This window comes from Neophocaena asiaeorientalis, unplaced genomic scaffold, assembly GCF_003031525.2.
Source record: "Neophocaena asiaeorientalis asiaeorientalis breed wild unplaced genomic scaffold, Neophocaena_asiaeorientalis_V1.1 scaffold1028, whole genome shotgun sequence".
In the NCBI taxonomy this organism is placed as follows: Eukaryota; Metazoa; Chordata; class Mammalia; order Artiodactyla; family Phocoenidae; genus Neophocaena; species Neophocaena asiaeorientalis.
In genome coordinates this window covers 33,114-48,399 of record NW_020174061.1, presented here as the reverse complement: position 1 = coordinate 48,399, position 15,286 = coordinate 33,114, and the positions used below count along the sequence as shown (strand labels likewise).

General features: G+C 38.8%; 1 protein-coding gene across 1 annotated transcript in view; it reads left to right on the top strand.

The window, feature by feature from the left end:
• The window catches only part of LOC112405928 (uncharacterized), a gene marked incomplete at its 3' end in the record, with an annotated part of 67,908 nt that overhangs the window by 34,689 nt on the left and 17,933 nt on the right, over positions 1-15,286 (top strand). The gene's annotated exons all lie outside the window — the stretch shown is intronic.

The following is a 15,286-nucleotide window of genomic DNA, read 5'->3' as shown; positions in this document are numbered from 1 at the left end:
TCCTGCCCTTCGCCCTCTGCCCATCCTCACGCCTCGCTCCCGCCCGTGCCCCGCTCGCGGATCCGCTCTTCATCCCCGGTGGTCCCCCGTGGGAGGCGAGGTACCCCTTGCGCGCCTGGACTTCTCTCTCCCCCTCCCCCCCGTGCATCCCTGGGCCGGCTCTTTCCTCACCGGCCAGTTTTCCTACTCCGCCGCCTCTGTCATTGCTCCCTTGGCTCTCTGCTCTTCCCATTAACCCCCTTCGGAGCTTCACCTTCTCTCTCTGGTGTGAGTTTCCGACGGTGTGTTTGGCTTTAGCATCGCTCTGTGCTGGAGTTCGTTCTACGCCCCTCTCGCTGCCTGAATCCTTCCCTCTCGGTCCCTACTTCATTGCTTCCGTTTGACGGCCCCTGACCTCCAGTTTTCTCCATCCTGATCCCATCTCTACTCTCTAATCTTGAGCTTTTTTTTTCTCTAAAACTTTTTCTTTTTTCTGTTTGCATAGGTCGAGCCTCTTAATGCCAATCCGTTTTACTTCTTATTAAATCTCTGAAGAGTTCTAGTCTCTTTTACTTTCTACCTAAACCAGGTATCCACTCAGTGTACTTAGTTCAGTTGACAGTTTAATAAAATCTCTTCCTTTTCTTTCTTCACTGACTGGAAGTATCATCAAAAGAGTGACAGTAGCAATAACCTGTTACACTTACTGATAGAAGCTTTAATTTTTAAGAATTGTGTTTGCCTGACATGTCAAGAGAAGCCACTTGAGGACAGAGTTGATGAAAATATAAAGGCTGACCTCCAAACATAAGGTTAAAATTTGGAGATTTTATTGTCCTCCGGGAAATACAGTTGTCCAAGAGCTAGTCTTAAATGAAATTTAACAAATTAAAAAAAATAAAATCAGTTATTTGATATTTTATACATTTGCTGTTTCAATTGATTGCATCGTTTTTGTGATGGTCTCTGTAATAAATGCATAGTTTTTACAAACTTACAGAATTAGCGTCCTTACTAAAGGAGAAGCATCGGACAGAAGTACTAACTTTTTGAATTGGGTAAAAGAACTTTCTAAACAGTTGCGGAGGTTTTTTCCTCTACTTCATGGTGATCACGATTTGGCTTACAAAAAGCTTCTCTATGTAAATAATGTTGTAGGATCTTATTTTGAAGCCATCTGCAGAAGCAGTCACTCTCAGTGAAGTTTGCGTTTATTCTAGGGCCGAAGAACAATTGGATTATGTATTTCATTCTGGAATCTCAAAGCAGTCCACAAACAGTAAATTCTTCCTTACGTTGTCTATGTCAGGTAGGAATTAAAATTTTCTGTTTCTGTTGTACAGAAGGGAAGCACCAAGACAAAAATGTGTAGTTCCTTATTTGAAGGTATATGAGAGGTGAAAGTAGAAGGAGACACTGTTTAGGGTCTGAGGCGGTGAAACCACATCTCTTTTGGAAGAACCAGCAGTTATTGTGTATGGTAGCAGGTGATAAACTCCTCAGCTTTTAAGATTTTAAAAATGATTTTTCCAGTGCAAATAGAGATAAGTGCTGCTTCTTAAGGAGGTCTTCCCATCTCTCAAAGGCAAGTCTTTCTATTTCTAGGTAGCTATTCATTAAAAAAGTAAATTCTTACAAATTCCTGTTGGTATTTATAGTGAGTTGATTCTGTGCTCTTAGAAATTAAAATAAAGATTCATGGTTGACAGCGGGCACAGGGCTAGAAATCAGAAGATCTACACTCTTCTGATGAGTCATGACATTAGTTTGTAGAAGTCAACCTGTATACCTCGGGTGTGTCTCCCTATAATACGTGGGTGGCTGGCTACCCACTAATCTTTCAAAAGCAAAGTAAGCCCTAATCATTTAAACATGTTTAGGGCCACCACAGGCAAAAATTGCAATATAAACTCTTAATTTTTATCTCTTTTAGACTACGTCGTAAGTATAATTGAATGCTTAAATCCCAGATCACTGCAATTTAGATGTTTTTTTAAAATTTCAGACTTATGTGAAAAGTTTTAGTAGCATGTGCCATGAACTGTAGATTCGTTTAATGTTCATATGCAGTGAAACAGCCACTGCAGTGTTCAGTATGTTTGCTGAAAATGTAAAGTTACATTTACATAAACTGAAAAAGTAAAGTTAACAGGATTTTGGTTACTTCCATAAATTTCTGTTGTCTTATATTTTATCTTTGCTGTGATGTAGACCCTTGAGAGTGGAGGTTCTTGAGGGGATAGAAAGGGCAAGGATTTCCTTTGTTTTGATTCAAAGTATCAAAAAACTTTAAAAAGTAATAAAAAACTGCTTAAAAGTGAGTTTTGTGCTATGTTCATTGTGTGTTTAAGTAAATGGATGGAGATGGGAGTATGTAGATCTGAAGTGAGTAGTGTATCGTTTTGGTTTTTTTTTCCTTGAGTTGTCAGGAAGAAGGTTTAGAAATGAATATGAGTAAGAAGTAGAGTGGTAATACAGAAAAAAGTGTTCCTAATGAATGGGCCCAGGGGATTTTCAGAAAAATCAGAGAGCACAGGTTGTTTGGCAGGTCTAGATTTTTCAGGGAAATAGAGTGGAATGACTTCACAGTGAGTTTTACCATTTTATTTTCAAAGATTGCCACTTTTAACAGGTTCATACTTGGTAGTCAATGATGTACTTAAATTTAATAACAATTAGCCTCTTTTTTCTTAATGGAAATATAGAAGTGTCAGGTCCTTTTGACTTAGGAGTTATAAATATCATTTCCATTTGAGAAAACTGAGGCTTAGAGAGTCTGAATTAGAATCCAGGTTACCTGGATCTGTTACCGAAGTAAACGGTATACTGAAGAAAGCAGAAGCTGTTAAGAAAACATTGGTAGTTTCTTGGAATATTTTTCAGAGAGAGGATTGTGCTTTCTGTTCCGGTTCTGAGTTTTGTTCTCTGTTGAGATAACTAGTGAGATGAAATATTTTCAGAATGTTGGGCAGATCCCTGAACTAGGTAATAGATAATGATTGTGGTTCTTTCTGAATTTCTCTTTATGTTAAAAGGAGTAACTAGTTTGGTACTTGGGGCTATTCTGGGATTTTTAAGATATATAATAACATGATATATTCAAAGGCGTTCTCTATTACTGGCAGGTTTGTTTTGTGGCATATACAACTGAAAAGTTTATATGAACTGCTCTTAATAAATTAAATCCGATTTTCCATGTAATGTCAAAAGTATCTTTTACCAAGTGTCCCATAATGAGCAAGAAAAGTTGTTTCTCAGTTTCTTTACTTCATTCATGTGGTAAGTCAGTCATCGAAATACTCTCAGAAGTTACTGACATTCTTTCTACATTATGTTTAAAAATTATTTTTTCTGTGGATTTTCTATCATATTAATACAGTTATCCAAAATTAACAATGTTCTGAGAGTGCTTCTTAATCTAAGTGTCAGTTCTAAGGTGGGTAATAATAATATATTTCTCTTTTATTAGACACAACTATTTAAACCCCAATTTTGAAGAAATCAGAAGATATCAATGCCTTTAAACTTCAAATTTTGTATTTGTGGGTGTGAGGAATTTGAAGATTTCATGATTAGGGAATAATGTTAATTACATGGAAAATTGAATGTAGTTAATTTATCAAGTGTAATTGTTTCCTCAATATTGCATTCTGATTTCAGGTTTTCTTGTAGTAGGGGCATATTTATCTCATGGCTTGATGACTACTGAATCTATTTCCTAAAACAAGGTGTGGACTTTAGAATTATACAAGTTTAAATATAGGCCATGAAGTTTGACACTTTTGAGGCATTTGTCCTCTTTTCATTATTTTCTAACTGTGTGACCTTGGATAAGTTATGTAAACTTTTTGCTCCTTAGTTTCTTCACCTGTAAAATGGAGTAATAATAGCTCTTTCAGATTTTTATGAGAATTAGGTGCAGTAATAAAATCTACTGGTGTAAGAGTAAGTAATCCAGAAAGTTTTGAGCGTTCATATTTGGTTTGTATTTGATATTGCCATTTGGTCTATATTTGGTATCAACAGGGAAACGTATAGCTTTTTAAAATATAATTTGTCTATCAAGCTATTTTGCTTATCTTTCCTTTGCAGGATTTCCCTCTTACCCTCTCCCCAGAAGAGAAGAACTTAGTACTCTATTCTGTTCTTAAATATTTCTATAATTAGTGCATACGGTATGTGGCCCTCAGGAGTTCGTTTTGATGAGTGATGAGTAGCAGCAAAGCGTTCTAGACCGGTGACTTTCCTCACTTTACATGTCCCCTTTACTCTAGCGGTTCTCTTAAGCTCATCTTTGTTGAGAATCACCTTTTAAGATGAGAGATGTCACTGATGAAAGGGTGTTGTGTGTGCGAATAATCGTGGAGGCAAAAAGGTTAGATGCCATCTGAGTGGTGGTGAGCCTCAGAGTCAAGAGATGCCGGGTGGCTTGGCTGTTTTAGAGTAGGGTATAATCCAGGGACTTAGCATGCTTAACCCCTGAAATAGGGAGCTTCCAGAGCTGGGCAGGGTGTCGAGGCCTCAGCCAGTCCTAAAGGGAACTGAACGTCAATCAAGAAACAAGACCATAGGCCAGATATTTAGACTGAACCAAGCAATGCAGACTTAACCGGCTTGAACCAAGCAATGCAGACTTAACCGGCTTAGGTGGCCAGAATTACACCAGAAAGCAGGGTGAGAGGTGCAAGACTAGTACAGACGTCACTGGCTGGTTGTTTTCAGTTTATGGTTGTCTGGTTTGAATTGGTCAAGATTAGCTCAAAGACGGTGAGGGCCGGACCCTTGTGGACTGGAGTTCTGCTGTGCCCTAGGTGAGTGGTCCTTAGGAAAGGTGGCAGCTGAGCGTACTTTCGCCAAGAGACACATCTTCCTACTCTCCTTGGTTTGCTACAGAACTTGAGTGTTACAGGAATCTTTTATTATTTGCAAGGTTATGAGACAGCATTCTGAAGGCTTCTTGCGGAGCGCCTCTTTGGGGCTTCCTGTTTATTCATGGGAGAAGGCCCAAAAAAATGGACCCAAAATTGACTAGTATTAAATGGATTGAGTTAACCTCCTTCTAGATCTAGAGGATTTCTTTGTTCCCATCGTATTCCTATTTAACAAACTTGAATTTAACCATACCTGTTTGATGCCCTTCCCTTCACTGGTCCCAGATCCCAAATGTCAGTCTCAGTCCCTAGATATCTGTCATAGTGTGAGTCCCTCATCTGGTTGGGCTTGAATTTGATGTTCCTTCATTTGGTATCAGTTCCTATGTGTCTATCATAATGTGAGCATCTTACTACATTGAGTGTGAACATTTAGAGATGTATAGATTTTTGTACACTATGGCCCCTCAGTGCAAGTTTACATTATCTAGTGTTCATCTGAAGAACCAGTGATTTTTTTTCTAAAGCTAGAAGAAAAAGTGAATGTGCTTTATTCATTGAGAAATGATGTATTGATTGCCAATATGGAGCCTTTCTAAGGGTAAGTTGGTCCATACGTATTTTTTACCTTATGTGGTATCTTTAGTACCTAACATCTGCATACAATTGGGCATCATTATTTGAACGGTCAGTATTACAGGCTCTGAACCCATTTGTCCCATGGCTGCTGACTTGGGAATGGAATTCAGAAGCTGGAGCCATTGGCTCCATAATTGATAAAAGTGGTGCCTTTATTTCTTAGGTTGACAAAGGGAGTGTCTGGAATCTCCAATTTGTTCGGCTTCTTACCCTCAGCCTTAGGAGAAAGAATATCCTCTGAACATCTGTTTTGGGTTCATAGTTCAAGAGTCAAGACGTTAGCTCTTTGATTTCTGAGAAAGGATCTCATCATCGCCTGTGGTCTCTAGTCTTTTTTTTTTTTTTTTGTGGTACGCGGGCCTCTCACTGCTGTGGCCTCTCCCATTGCGGAGCACAGGCTCCGGACGCGCAGGCTCAGCGGCCATGGCTCACGGGCCCAGCCGCTCCGCGGCATGTGGGATCCTCCCGGACCGGGGCACGAACCCGTGTCCCCTGCATCGGCAGGCGGACTCTCAACCACTGCGCCACCAGGGAAGCCCCTCTCTAGTCTTTTTTGAGGAACCTCTGAACTAACTGTGCCTCTTAGTTTCAGATATTTCTGTGTCCTCTTTTAGGTTTCTGAAACACTCAGGAGTTCAGGCTGAGCTCAAAATGTTTAGCTATTGTTTCAGGATGGGTATTGGTGGTGCAGGAGCATCTCCCACATTTTTCCAGGTATCCACGCCCGGACTCCTCTTTGCGGATACCGGAGGTCTCAGCTGATCCCATGGGTGTAAGAATCCCTGGTCTTAGAAGCTAGGCACAGTGTTTATGCACTCAGCACTGTTTCTGGGGCAGTTACTGTGCACCCTAGTGATTAAGGAGTTGGCTTGGCATTCCTAGACTAAGATCCAGTAGAAATATGTGAGATACATGTAATTAAACATGTCCTAGGAGCTACATTTTAAAAAATAAAAACAAACTGATAAAATTAATTTGTATAGTATATTTTATTTAATCCAACATATCCAAAATATTATTTCAAGATGTGATCAATATAAAAAACATATTAATGAGACATTTACATTCTTTTTCTGTACTAAGTCTTTGAAACCCAGTGTGTGCTTTACATTTACAGGACATCTCAGCACGCTCATCTTTAACAGTTAAAGTAAAATACAGCCCTGTCAAAACAATAAAGTTATGTTTAATGAAAAAAATGTCTACACTGCTTCAGTGTTTAGATGTAAATGTAAACGAATTAAAAATTTTAAATTCAGTTCCTTGGTCACACTAGTCGCATTTCTGTTGTTCAGTAGCCATTGTGGCTGCTGGCCGCCATGTGGGATGTAGCGACTCTTGAGGGCCAAGGCTGTCTTCCAGTCTGATAGGTGACCGCGTTCATCTGGGAGTGGGCTGCCTTTCCCTGAGGTGTTACAGGGGATTGTCGGGTTTGACTGTCAGAGAAATCCCTCTTCAGACCTAAGAGCATTTGTGCCTACGTTTCTCACTTAGTATCAGGGGCAGTTTCTGTTTGAGGTTTCCCCTGTGGCATCTTTGGATTGAGGTTTGTAGTTTATGCAGCTCAGTTCTTTCTTAGGGACCTAGGAAATGGCCCAGGCAGGGACTCTTCTTGAACAGACCTCTCAAGTTTTTAGGCTACTTTGCCAGGGCCAGGAGAGCAGAGTGGACAGTCTCAGGTAAGCCAGGGTTCCCATAGCTTCAGAGGCTCAGATGAAAGTGACAGATATGAGCTGTCTAGCAGACTGTGCAAGAGGCCATGAAGCTCACAGCTTCCGGGGGTGCAGGGAGTTTCTGGCAGTGGAGAGTCTCCCAGGTATGTCTGGGTAAAAGGAAAGGCTTCCTCTCTTCAATTTCTTTCCTCCTTGAGAGAGGACAGGCCAGGATTTCCCTCTTTCATGAAAGATTCTTTACCTGATGAACTGAGTGGCATGAGAATCTGTGGAAGTCAGACATTGCAAACTTTGAATGAATTTGTCCTGTAGAGGCATTTGATTTTCACTACACAGGTTTTGTTCTGTTTGTGTTTGTTTGGTTTTTTTTTTTTAATTTAATTTAATTTACTTTTGGCTGTGTTGGGTCTTCGTTGTTGTGTGTGGGCTTTCTCTAGTTGGGGCGAGCAGGGGCTACTCTTCATTGCGGTGAGTGGGCCTCTCATTGCGGTGGCTTCTATTTTGTGGAGCATGGGCTCTAGGTACACAGGCTCAGTAGTTGTGGCACATGGGCTTCAGTAGTTGTGGCTCACGGACTCTAGAGCGCAGGCTCAGTAGTTGTGGCACACGGGCTTAGCTGCTTCACAGCATGTGGGATCTTCCCGGACCAGGGCTCAAACCCGTGTCCCCTGCATTGGCAGGTGGATTCTTAACCACTGTGCCACCAGGGAAGCCCCTGTGTTTGTTTTTTAACTAGCTGGCAACATCTAAAATTTAGGTGAAAACCTTTAGGAAAAACATTTTCAATATCTACTTGGAAATTTAGAAGCCTCTGTTGGTGCTGGGCCAGCAAGGATTGTGTGGACCTTAGTAGCAGTTACTCCCTATGATGGGGAAGAGCGGTTTATGAGGAGAGGTTCCCACAGATCCCCCTGGACTCTGAGAGTGCTCTGAATTTTTCCTTCCTTTCTTTTTTGCCTACTCTCCTTTTGCTTTAGTCTCTTCTCCTTTGAATTTTTTTCTTCTACCAACATATAAAAATAATTCTTTTTTGTTTTTTGGGGGGGAATGAAAAATAGATTTATCAGTATTACTCTGTATATATCTGTACACATATGTTTCTACTTAGGGAATAATCAGTAAAAAGGGATGAACTGAGGAAAATTAGGCATCAACAAAAGAACAAAAACAGCAGAATATGAGACGAAAAGTGAAGGAAATTGCTAACAGATCTTGGACTTATACTGGTAAAGGAATTTTATCATAAAAGTTTATTCATGCAAGACTGTTTTCAATACATCAGTGTAATGATTCCTTTCTTCAAATCGGTTGGGTTTAAATAGGAGAAAAATACTAATAGTTAATATTTATGGAATATTTAAAGCTAATTTATTAAGTGTTCCTTAAAATCTTAAATTAAGTGCCTGCCATGTGGCAGGCAGTGGGGTACAGCTGTGAACAGAGTAGTTAGAATTTCTTGCCTTCATGAAGCTTACATTTTACTGGGGAGAATAAAGACTACTAAGTAGAATCTTTGGTTTGTTAAATGGAGATTAGTGCGGAGTAGAAAAAATAAAGGAGGAAAGAGATAGGGTGTGTCAGGAGAGAGAGTCCTGTTTTAGAGGGTGTGGCCCGGAAAAGCCTATTTGAGAAGGTAACATTTGAATCAAGGCTAGGAGGAGTAGAGTGAGTCATTTGGATATTCTGGAGGGAAGAGTGTTCCAGGGAACCACTGCAGATGCCCTGAAGCAGGAATCTCTCTGATGTGTGTGGGGAATAGCAAGGAAACCATGTGACTGGAGTGGGCAGACTGGTAGGAGATGAGAACAGAGAAGTGATGGAAGATCCAGATTCTGTAAGGTTGTCATTACAAGCCCTTGTGAGACACTACTGCTGAATGTGGTGGGAAGCCGATTGGGGTTTGAATCAGAACAAAGACAGACAATTTGAATTATTTTCAAATAATGTATGTCATTTTATAGCATTTTATATTATTATTGTATATAATTATATAACATAATTATTAATTAATATATGTAATACATAATATAAAGGATCATCTGCCTTCCTCTTTGAAAATAGCCTAGAGTGGGGGATGTATTACTTAGGGTATAGGTTAGGTACAGTTTCTGTAATAAAGAGTTGTAAGACATAAAAATCTGAACAGTCTAGATACGTTCGACATCTGTGCTCTATGAAACCATTCAGGAATCCAGAATCTTTCCATCTTTCTATTTACCATTCTTCAGGTTTTGTCCTAATCTGTGTGGTCAATACTGGGTCACTATTCAGAAGGTATTCCGGCCTGTAAAAAAGGGAAGCAATGAAGTCCAGGGCAAAGAATTTCCTTTTAAACAAATGAGGCAGACATTGCATATATTACTTCAATTTGCGGTCCACAGAAAGGATCGATTGGCCACACTTGCCTCAAAGGTGGTTGGGAAACGTAGTCTCAGGCTGGGTGACCATTCAGCAGTGAGGAAGAGGAAAACAGAAATGACAAGTAGTTGACCACAGTCTTGCAGTTTGGCACCAAATATCCATGTGTATCCTTCATCCTACCTATTGAAAACACTCCAGCTCCCTTCCCCAAAGGAGACAACCCAGGTGCAATCCTCTTGTTGCACTAATCCAACTAAGCGATCAGTACTTCCTGTCAGATCCGCAAGCCAGTGACCTGTAGGCAAAACACAGTTATTTGTTCCTGAACCTGTAGGCAAAACACAGTTATTTGTTCCTGAATCAGAAACAGGAAAAGAATAATAAAATTTTCCATTTGGGTAAGTAAACAATGAGAGACACATAGAGGTCTCTGGTTGAGAGTAATGCTGGGCAATAATGGTGTAGCATCTATTATCCTTAGTTCTGCTTTCTGGTAAGAATGCCTGTATTCATTGCACTATGACCCCAGTCTTTGCTGTCTGGGTGTTTCTTACTTACGTTAACCTCCATGACCACATCTGAAGTTGGTATTGAAAATTTCCCAACTTTGGAGGGTATATAGCTTTCATAGTCAGTTTCCTGTTACTGCAGGCTTGCTATCCTGCAAGTGACATGGTCACAGGTGTTTGTAGGTTAGCTTATAATTTCTCTGACAAATACAATTCTCTCAAAAATATATTGGGATTCTTTTATGTTTGTCTCCATTACGTTTTGGTGCCAGTGACTATAGCAAAATTGTTTCCTGGTGTAGTTCTTAAGCCTGCCTTATTTACTGCTCTCTGTGCGCTGACCACTTTATCTCATTCTAATGGCCACTGTCTTGAAGCCATCTGAAACAGCAGGCATTGGGGGGTGGGATGGCAGCACCCTAAAATATAATCTTAGCCACAGCGCTAGATTCGTTTCATCAAGATTTCTTAAAAGTTCTGCAAAAAATGCCATTGGTAATTTGATAGGGATTGCATTAAATCTGTAGATTGCCTTGGGCAGTGTGGTCATTTTAACAATATTGATTCGTCCAATCCAAGAACAAGGTGTATCTTTCCATCTGTTTGTGTTGACTTCAGTTTCCTTTGTCAGCATCTTATAGTTTTCAGAGTGCAGGTCTTTTGCCTCCTTAGGTAGGTTTATTCCTAGGCATTTTATTCTCTTTGAAATGATGGTAACTGGGATTGTTTCCTTAATTTCTCTTTCTGATAGTTAATTGTTAGTCTGTAGAAATGCAACAGATTTCTGTCTATTAATTTTGTATCCTGCAACTTTACAGAATTCATTGATGAGCTCTAGTAGTTTTCTGGTAGCATCTTTAGGGTTCTCTAGAACAAAAAATTTTAAGACTTGTATGGAAACACAAAAGACCCCAAATATCCAAAACAATCTTGATAAAGAAGAGCAGGGCTGGAGGAATCACACTCCCTGACTTCATACTATACTACAGAACTACAGTAATCAAAACAGTATGGTACTGGCACAAAAACAGACACATAGATTGATGGAACAGGATAGAAAGCCCATAAATAAACCCACACTCTTATGGTCAATTCATCTATGACAAAAGAGGGAAGAATATACAGGGGAGAAAAGACAGTCTCTTTAATAAGTGGTGCTGTGAAAACTGGACAACTACATATAAAAAAATGAAATTGGAACATTCTCTAACACCATATACATTTAGGATTAAAGACCTAAATGTAAGACTGAATGCTATAAAACTCCTAGAGGAAAACGTAGGCAGAACACTCTTTGACATAAATCATAGCAATATTTTTTGGATCCATCTCCTAGAGTAATGGAAATAAAAGCAAAAATAAACAAATGGGACCTAATCAAACTTGGCACAGTAAAGGAAACCATAAAAAAAAATGAAAAGGCAACCTACAAAATGGGAGAAAATATTTGCAAATGATGCAACTGACAAGGGCTTAATTTCCAAAATATACAGCTCATACAACTCAACAACAAAACAACAAACAATCGAAAAATGGGCAGAAGACCTAAGTAGACATTGTTCCAAACAAGACATGCAGATGGCCAATAGACACATGAAAAGATGCTCAACATTGCCAATTATTAGAGAAATGCAAACCAAAACCTCCATGAGGTACCACCTTGTACTGGTCAGAATGACCATCATTAAAAATCTGCAAATAACAGATGCTGGAGAGGGTGTGGAGAAAAGGGAACTCCTCACTGTTGGTGGGAATGTAAGTTGATGTAGCCACTATATAAAACAGTATGGAGGTTCCTCAGAAAACTAAAAATAGAATTACCATATGGTCCAGCAATCCCACTCCTGGGAATATATCTGGAGAAAACCATCATTTGAAAAGGTACATGTACCCCTATATTCATAGCAGCACTGTTTACAATAGCCAAGATATGGAAATGACCTAAATATCCATTGACAGATGAATGGATAAAGATGTGGTATGTATATACAATGAAATACTACTCAGCCATAAAAAATGAATGAAATAATGCCATTTGCAGCAACATGGATGGACCTAGAGATTATCATGTTAAATGAAGTGAGACAGGAAGAAAAATATCATATGGTATCACTTATATGTGTAATCTAAAAAAAATGTTACAGATGAACTTATTTACAAAACAGAAATAGACTCACAGACATAGAAGACAAATTTATGGTTACCAAAGGGGAAAGAGGGGGGAGGGATAAATTAGGAGGTTGGGATTAGGAGATACAAAAACTGCTATATATAAAATAGTTAAATAGCAAGGACCTATTGTATAGCACAGGGAACTATGTTCAATGTCTTGTAATAAAGTATAGTGGAAAAGAGTCTGAAAAAGAATATATATATGTAACTGAATCACTTTGCTGTACACCTGAAGCTAATACAACATTGTAAATCAACTATTCACCAATAAAAATTTGTTTTGAAAAATAAAGTCTTAGGGAAAAGTACTAATAATCTTATCTCCTGATAATGCAGGTACTAAGGACCCACATCTCTATATTTCCTTCCATCTTACCTTGCAAACTGGCCAGTTCTTGCCTGAGTAAATGCAGCAAAGAACCACTGACACACACAAATATTGTGGTTCTTTTCATCTACTTTCCCTGAAGTTCTGGGCTTTTTATGGGCACCAAGTTCTATAAGTTAGTGTAGGCAACAGTTTATGGAATGTTTTGCTCCATTATAACCAGGGTCACCATTATCCTAGTAATATCTGTTTCCCTGTTGCCTGCTACCCAGTGACTTAGCCAGTGCCACATATTTTAGGATTTTGTTGTGGCAATACTCTAATTTTGGTATTAATTTCTGGGTTAAGGAAAAGCCTGCTGTAAAGGGATCCAAAAGTAAAATGGCTTAAATGAGAAAAAAGTTTGTTTCTTCCCCAGATAACAGGCCTACTAATTTAGGTGGTAGGGATGCTATATTCCATGAAGGAAATGAAGACACTAGAGGGGTAACTACCAGAATGTTGGATCTGGGGCTCAGATCCTCAGCCTTGTTTTAACCATTGTGCAGTACTTATATATATTTATCTTTTCCTGGTGGCACTTTGAGGTGTCGGGAACTTAGCTATGCCTTGATCTCTTGCATTTCCTAGCTTATAGTAAGTGTTCAATAAATGTTTGAATGAATGAATACGTGTTTTATATCTGAGTAAGTTAAGGCATAGAGACCTAAGCAAACTTGAGTCACAGGGCTGGAACATGATCTGAACCCTACACAGAAGAATATATGTACAGGAGAAGCTGTCTTAGATAAGAGGCTACTTCCATGAAATGGGGCATATCTTATATAAAGGTAGTATCATTTTGATCTCCTTAGGAATAGGTACTGTAAAAATCTTTTGATGTGATTATTAAGGTTTAAAATAACAATTATGGAAGGTGGTAAAGTCTATATCTGTATGATGGAGAGAAGAAAAAAATGTATGAGGAAGAGAATGTGGTCTTTATTTTAACATTTTTAGTACCTAAATAATTACACCAAGGGCAAAAGACTTTTTTTAAATTTAAGCAATAAATATTTGGAGTGTGAAAAAACTATCCATAGCATATCCAGGCAACCTTTTTCGTCAAAATATTTTAAATAGCTCATAGCATACGTGTGTATGTATATACACACACATTTTACATATCTGTGTGTGTGTGGATGTGTGTGAAGTTTCAGAAATCACTCCACCAAGGGAAATACATATCTTTTTAATTAATTTTTATAGGAGTATAGTTGCTTTACAATGTTATGTTAATTTCTACTGTACAGCAAAATGAATCAACCACACACACACACACACACACACACACACACACACACACACACATCCCCTCCCTTTCGGACTTCCTTCCCATTTAGGTCACCACAGCGCATTCAGAAGAGTTCCCTGTGCTCTACAGTAGGTTCTCATTAATTACCTATTTTATACATAGTATCAATAGTGTATATGTGTCAATCCCAATTCCTCCCACCCCCGCCTTTCCACCCTTGATGTACATACATTTGTTCTCTACATCTGTGTCTCTATTTCTGTTTTCCAAATAGGTTCATCTATACCATTTTTCTAGATTCCACATATATGTGTTAATATACGATATTTGTTTTTCTTTTTCTGACTTACTTTACTCTGTATGACAGTCTCCATCCACGTCTCTAAAAATGATCCAGTTTTGTTCCTTTTGTGACCCAGCAATCCCAGTACTGGGCATATACCCAGAGAAAGCCATAATTAAGAAAAGATATATGCACCCCAATGTTCATAGCAGCACTATTTACAGTAGCCAGGACATGGAAGCAACCTAAATGTCCATCGACAGACGAATGGATAAAGAAGATGTGGTACATATATACAATAGACTATTACTCCAGAATTACATAATTTAAAATGGTGAATTTACATCTTTAAAATTAATAAGCTTATACTGTTTTGGGTATTCATGAAGATTGTTTCTGAATCACTGAACTCAGAAAGCACTCCTTTATTATTGTACTTTGAAGTATATACAAGTGAAGCATAACAAAGATATAATAGTTTATATTTATATGTGAAACTGTGAATGAAAACATCTGTAAAACTTATTCCTAAGGCTTATGGAGGATATGGATCTTTTAGATAAATTGAAAGTACTAAGTAACTAACGAAGCATAGGTTTCCTGAAAATGGACATTTTTATGTCTGCTGTTTTGTTTGAGATGTTATTTTTTCTTTCTCATGGGGGAACAATATTTTTTTAGCAAGAATCAGTAACTGGAAGTACAACATTGGTTATTTAATGATATTAAAATGAACTTTTGATCAGCAGAGGTAAGAATATGGCATTTAATTCATAATAGATCAAAATACTTGCCAGATTTCTATGAAGAACTATTTTAAGAACTGTGAAGGGTCTGAGAATTTATCCCGCTTGCAAAGTAACAAGTTAGCCTGCTGCAGCGCCATGGATGTGGGCAGGAGACATGAGATTCCTGGATCAGAGAAAATGATAGTTTATATGCATGGCAATAGCACTGGCTAGAGTATGAGGCCCCCTGCATAAGAGTAGGTTGAGTTATGGAGAGGACCCCTGAGCTGAGGAACCCAAATCTCTTAAGATGGACAATGAGCCTGCTGACTTATGCCTCAGGGGAGACTTTATTACATGGCACAGTAAATAGATCTGCCCTTAGTTCCAGTATGAGACACTGTCTCTGACTCCTCAGACTGTGCGAAACATATGTCCTTGAAAAACAG